The sequence below is a fragment of the Ceratotherium simum genome, chromosome 2 (genome assembly GCF_057802395.1).
Source record: "Ceratotherium simum simum isolate JZ-2026a chromosome 2, ASM5780239v1, whole genome shotgun sequence".
Taxonomy (NCBI): Eukaryota; Metazoa; Chordata; class Mammalia; order Perissodactyla; family Rhinocerotidae; genus Ceratotherium; species Ceratotherium simum.
Window position 1 is genome coordinate 52,835,857 of NC_141901.1, and position 7,177 is coordinate 52,843,033.

Sequence of the window (7,177 nt, forward strand, 5' to 3'; positions counted from 1 at the left end):
AATAGTGACAGTTTCACTTCTTCCTTTGCAGTTTGGATCCCTTTTATTTCTTTTTCTTGCCTGATTGCTACGGCTGGGACTTCCAGTACTATGTTAAATAGGAGTGGTGAGAGTGGGCATCCTTGTCTGGTTCCTGTTCTTAGAGGGATAGCTTTCAGTTTTTCACCATTGAGGATGATATTAGCTGTGGGTTTGTCATATATGGCCTTTATTATGTTGAGGTACTTTCCTTCTATACCCATTTTATTCAGAGTTTTTATCATAAATGAATGCTGGATCTTGTCAAATGCTTTCTCTGCATCTATTGAGATGATCATGTGATTTTTATTCTTCATTTTATTAAAGTGGTGTATTACGTTGAATGATTTGTGAATGTTGAACCATCCCTGCATACCTGCAATAAATCCCACATGATCATGGTGTATAATCTTTTTAATGTATTGTTGTATGCGATTTGCTAGTATTTTGTTGAGGATTTTTGCATCGATGTTCATCAGTGATATTGGCCTGTAATTTTCTTTTTTTGTGTTGTCCTTGTCTGGTTTTGGTATCAGGGTAATGTCGGCTTCATAGAACAAGTTGGGGAGCTTCCCCCCCTCCTCAATTTTTTGGAAGAGTTTGAGAAGGATAGGTCTTAAGTCTTCTTTGAATGTTTGGTAGAATTCACCAGGGAAGCCGTCTGGTCCTGGACTTTTATTTTTGGGGAGGTTTTTGATTACTGTTTCGATCTCCTTACTGATGATTGGTCTATTCAAATTCTCTACTTCTTCTTGATCCAGTTTTGGAAGGTTGTATGAGTCTAAGAATTTATCCATTTCTTCCATATTGTCGAATTGGTTGGCATATAGCTTTTCATAGTATTCTCTTATAATCTTTTGTATCTCTGAGGTGTCTGCTGTAATTTCTCCTTTTTCATTTCTGATTTTACTTATTTGAGCCTTCTCTCTTTTTTTCTTGGTGAGTCTAGCTAAAGGTTTGTCAATTTTGTTTATCGTTTCAAAGAACCAGCTCTTGGTTTTATTAATTTTCTTTTTTTTTTTTTTTTTTTTTGGTGTCTATTCCATTTATTTCTGCTCTGATTTTTATTATTTCCCTTGTTCTACTGATTTTGGGCTTTTTTTGTTCTTCTTTTTCCAGTTCCTTTAGGTGCATTGTTAGATTGTTTCAGATTTTTCTTGTTTGTTGAGATAGGCCTGTATTGCTATAAACTTCCCTCTTAGAACCGCTTTTGCTGTATCCCATAAATTCAGGCATGTCGTATTTTCATTTTCATTTGTCTCCAGGTATTTTTTGATTTCTCCTTTGATTTCTTTGTTGACCCAATCATTGTTCAGTAGCATTTTGTTTAATCTCCAAGTATTTGTGGCTTTCTGATTTTCTTCCTGTAGTTGATTTCTAGTTTCATACCGTTGTGGTCAGAAAAGATGCTTGGTATTATTTCAATCTTCTTAAATTTATGTAGACTTCTTTTGTGGCCTAATATGTGATCAGTCCTGAAGAATGCTACATGTGCATTTGAAAAGAATGTGTATTCTTCAGTTTTTGGATGGAATGCTCTGTATATATCTACTAGGTCCATCTGTTCTAGTGTGTCATTTAAGGCCAATGTTTCCTTATTGATTTTCTGTTTGGATGATCTATCCATTGGTGTAAGTGGAGTGTTAAAGTCCCCTATTATTTTTTTTTTTTAAATTTTTTGTTTATTGCAGTAACATTGGTTTATAACATTGTAAAAATTTCAGGTGTACATCATTGTACTTCTATTTCTGCATGTACTACATCATGTTCACCACCAAAATACAAATTACAACCCATCACCACACACATGTACCGAATTATCCCTTTCACCCTCCTCCCTCCCCCCTTCCCCTCTGGTAACCACCAATCCAATCTCTGTCCCTATGTATTTGTTTATTGTTGTTATTATCTACTACTTAATGAAGGAAATCATACGGTATTTGACCTTCTCCCTCTGACTTATTTCACTTTGCATTATACCCTCAATGTCCATCCATGTTGTCACAAATGGCTGGATTTCATCATTTCTTATGGCTGAGTAGTATTCCATTGTGTATATATACCACAGCTTCTTTATCCATTCATCCCTTGATGGGCACTTAGGTTGCTTCTCAGTCTTGGCTATTGTGAATAAGGCTGCAATGAACACAGGGGTGCATGTACCTTTGCAAATTGGTGTTTTCAAGTTCTTTGGATAAATACCCAACAGTGGAATAGCTGGATCATATGGTAGTTCTATCCTTGCTTTTTTGAGGAATCTCCATACTGTTTTCCATAGTGGCTGCACCAGTTTGCACTCCCACCAGCAGTGTATGAGAGTTCCCTTCTCTCCACATCCTCTCCAACACATGTTGTTTCCTGTCTTGTTAATTATAGCCATTCTGACGGGCGTGAGGTGATATCTCATTGTAGTTTTGATTTGCATTTCCCTGATAGTTAGTGATTTTGAACATCTTTTCATGTGTCTGTTGTCCATCTGTATATCTTCTTTGGAGAAATGTCTGTTCAGGTCTTTTGCCCATTTTTTAATTGGGTTGGTAGTTTTTTTGTTGTTGAGATGCAGCAGTTCTTTATATATTTTGGAGATTAAGCCCTTATCAGATGTATGGTTTGAAAATATCTTCTCCCAATTGTTAGGTTGTCTTTTCGTTTTGTTGATGGTTTCCTTTGCTGTGCAGAAGCTTTTTAGTTTGATGTAGTCCCATTTGTTTATTTTTTCTATTGTTTCTCTTGCCCGGTCAGATGTGGTGTTTGAAAAGATGTTGCTAAGACCGATGTCGAAGAGCGTACTGCCTATGTTTTCTTCTAGAACTTTCACAGTTTCAGGTCTTACATTCAAGTCTTTAATCCATTTGGAGTTAATTTTTGTGTATGGTGTAAGGTAAGGGTCTACTTTCATTTTTTTGCATATGGCTATCCAGTTTTCCCAACACCATTTGTTGAAGAGACTTTCTTTTCCCCATTGTATGTTCTTGGCTCCTTTGTCAAAGATTAGCTGTCCATAGATGTGTGGGTTTATTTCTGGGCTTTCGATTCTATTCCATTGATCTGTGTGTCTGTTTTTGTGCCAGTACCATGCTGTTTTGGTTACTATAGCTTTGTAGTATATTTTGAAATCAGGGAGTGTGATACCTCCAGCTTTGTTCTTTTTTCTCAGGATTCCTTTAGCTATTCGGGGTCTTTTGTTGTTCCATATAAATTTTAGGATTCTTTGTTCTATTTCTGTGAAAAATGTTGTTGGAACTTTGATAGGGATTGCATTGAATCTATAGATGGCTTTAGGAAGTATGGACATCTTAACTATGTTAATTCTTCCAATCCAAGAGCATGGAATATCTTTCCATTTTTTTGTGTCTTCTTCAATTTCTTTCAGAAATGTTTTATAGTTTTCGGTGTACAGCTCTTTCACCTCTTTGGTTAAGTTTATTCCTAGGTATTTAATTCTTTTTGTTGCAATTGTAAATGGGATGGTATTCTTAATTTCTCTTTCTGCTACTTCGTTGTTAGTGTATAGAAATGCAACTGATTTTTGTATGTTGATTTTGTATCCTGCAACTTTACCATATTCGTTTATTACTTCTAAAAGTTTTCTAGTGGACTCTTTAGTGTTTTCTATATATAAAATCATGTCATCTGCAAATAGTGACAGTTTCACTTCTTCCTTTCCAATTTGGATCCCTTTTATTTCTTTCTCTTGCCTGATTGCTCTGGCTAGGACTTCCAATACTATGTTAAATAGGAGTGGTGAGAGTGGGCATCCTTGTCTGGTTCCTGTTCTTAGAGGGATAGCTTTCAGTTTTTCACCATTGAGGATGATATTAGCTGTGGGTTTCTCATATATGGTCTTTATTATGTTGAGGTACTTTCCTTCTATACCCATTTTATTCAGTTTTTATCATAAATGAATGCTGGATCTTGTCAAATGCTTTCTCTGCATCTATTGAGATGATCATGTGATTTTTGTTCTTCATTTTATTAATGTGGTGTATTACGTTGATTGATTTGCGAATGTTAAACCATCCCTGTATACCTGGAATAAATCCCACTTGATCATGGTGTATAATCTTTTTAACGTATTGTTGTATGCGATTTGCTAGTATTTTGTTGAGGATTTTTGCATCGATGTTCATCAGTGATATTGGCCTGTAATTTTCTTTTTTTGTGTTGTCCTTGTCTGGTTTTGGTATCAGGGTAATGTCAGCTTCGTAGAATGAGTTAGGGAGCTTCCTCCCCTCCTCAATTTCTTGGAAGAGTTTGAGAAGGATAGGTATTAAGTCTTCTTTGAATGTTTGGTAGAATTCACCAGGGAAGCCGTCTGGTCCTGGACTTTTATTTTTGGGGAGGTTTTTGATTACTGTTTCGATCTCCTTACTGGTGATTGGTCTATTCAAATTCTCTACTTCTTCTTGATCCAGTTTTGGAAGGTTGTATGATTCTAAGAATTTATCCATTTCTTCCAGATTGTCGAATTGGTTGGCATATAGTTTTTCATAGTATTCTCTTATAATCTTTTGTATTTCTGAGGTGTCTGTTGTAACCTCTCCTCTTTCATTTCTGATTTTACTTATTTGTGCCTTCTCTCTTTTTTTCTTGGTGAGTCTAGCTAAAGGTTTGTCTATTTTGTTGACCTTTTCAAAGAACCAGCTCTTGGTTTTATTAATTTTTTCTATTGTTTTTTTGGTCTCCATTTCATTTATTTCTGCTCTGATTTTTATTATTTCCCTTGTTCTACTGATTTTGGGCTTTTTTTGTTCTTCTTTTTCCAGTTCCTTTAGGTGCATTGTTAGATTGTTTATTTGAGATTTTTCTTGTTTGTTGAGATAGGCCTGTATTGCTATAAACTTCCCTCTTAGAACCGCTTTTGCTGTATCCCATAAATTCAGGCATGTCGTATTTTCATTTTCATTTGTCTCCAGGTATTTTTTGATTTCTTCTTTGATTTCTTTGTTAACCCAGTCGTTGTTCAGTAGCATTTTGTTTAATCTCCACGTATTTGTGGCTTCTCTGATTTTCTTCCTATAGTTGATTTCTAGTTTCATACCGTTGTGGTCAGAAAAGATGCTTGGTATTATTTCAATCTTCTTAAATTTATGGAGACTTGTTTTGTGGCCTAATATGTGATCAATCCTGGAGAATGTTCCATGTGCATTTGAAAAGAACGTGTATTCTTCGGTTTTTGGATGGAATGCTCTGTATATATCTACTAGGTCCATCTGTTCTAGTGTGTCATTTAAGGCCAATGTTTCCTTATTGATCTTCTGTTGGATGGTCTATCCGTTGGTGTAAGTGGAGTGTTAAAGTCCCCTACTATTATTGTGTTACTGTCTATTTCTGTTTTTATGTCTGTTAATAATTGCTTTATATATTTAGGTGCACCTACATTGGGTGCGTAGATATTTACAAGTGTTATATCCTCTTGTTGGATTGTTCCCTTGATCATTATGTAATGCCCTTCTTTGTCTCTTTTTACAGTTTTTGTTTTAAAGTCTATTTTGTCTGATATGAGTACTGCTACCCCAGCTTTCTTTTTATTGCCATTTGCGTGGAGTATCTTTTTCCATCTCTTCACTTTCAGTTTGTGAGTGTCTTTAGGTCTGAAGTGTGTCTCTTGTATGCAGCATATATATGGGTCTTGTTTTTTTATCCAGTCAGCCACCCTATGCCTTTTAATTGGAGCATTTAGTCCATTGACGTTTAAAGTAGCTATTGATAAGTATGTACTTACTGCCATTTTTTAACTTTTTTTTTTTTTCCCTCAGTGTTTTAGTAGTCCTTCTCTGTTCCTTACTTCTTCTATACAGAATTGATGGTCACTTTAGTTTGACCTCTGTCTGAAAGCTGTACTCTTTAACTACCCTCCTCCCTCCTTTTATGTTTTTGATATCATATCTAACCTCTTTTTATGCAATTGTATCCATTACCCTCTTATCGTGCAAATAGATAACTTTTCCTATTTGTGGTCTTCTCTTTTCCCCTTAAATCAGTCCCTTTAACATTTCTTGTAACACTGGTTTCTTGGTGACAAACTCCTTTAATTTTTGCTTTTCTGGGAAAATTTTGATCTCTCCTTCCATTTTGAACGATAACCTTGCTGGGTAGAGTATTCTTGGCTGTAAGTTTTATCCTTTTAGCACTTTAAATATATCATGCCATTCTCTTCTAGCCTGTAAGGTTTCTGCTGAGAAGTCAGCTGATAGCCTTATGGGGTTTCCTTTGTATGTAACTTGACATTCTCTTGCGGCTTTTAGGATTCTCTCTTTATCTTTAATTCTGGACATTTTGATTATGATGTGTCTTGGTGTGGGCCTCTTTGGGTTTATCTTGTTTGGGGCTCTCTGTGCCTCCTGTACCTGGATGTCTGTTTCCTTCCTTAGGTTAGGGAAGTTTTCATCTATTATTTCTTGAAATAGATTCTCTGCCCCCTTGTCTCACTCTTCTCCTTCTGGGACACCTATAACACAGATGTTAGTGCGCTTGATGTTGTCCCAGAGGTCCCTTAGACTGTCCTCACTCTTTTTAATTCTTTTCTCTTTTACCTGTTCACCTTGGGTAATTTCTTCTAGTTTTTCTTCTAGCTCACAGATCCGTTCTTCTGTATCCTCTACTCTGCTTTTGAGTCCCTCTAATGAATTTTTCATTTCCAGTATTGTATTCTTCATTTCTGATTGGGTCTTTTTTATATCTTCCATTTCTTTGTTGACATTCTCACTGAGTTCATCTATTCTTCTCCCCAGATCAGTGAGCATCCTTAACACTCTTAGTTTGAACTCTCTGTCGGGTAGGTTGCTCATTTCTGTTTCACTTAGTTCCTTTTCTGGGGTTTTGTCCTGTTCCCTTACTTGGAATGTATTCCTTTGCCTCCTCATTTTGCCTCTTTCCCTGTGCTTGTGTCTACGTATTAGGTAGGTCAGCTACGTCTCCTGCTCTTGGATAGGTGACCTTATGTAAGTGATGCCTTAGGAGGCTTCCAGTGTGCTTCCCTCAGTTCTCAATGTTCCAGGGGTGGCCCCTATGTGGGCTATGTGTGTCCTTCTATTGTGGCCTATTAGCTCTCCCTATAGGCACCCAGGGAGACTGAGTTATGCTCCTGGCCAGCTGTTGTAATGCTCAGCTGCTTGTAGTTGTTGTGGGCCCTTCAGTCTCTTTATCAGGTGTGGGG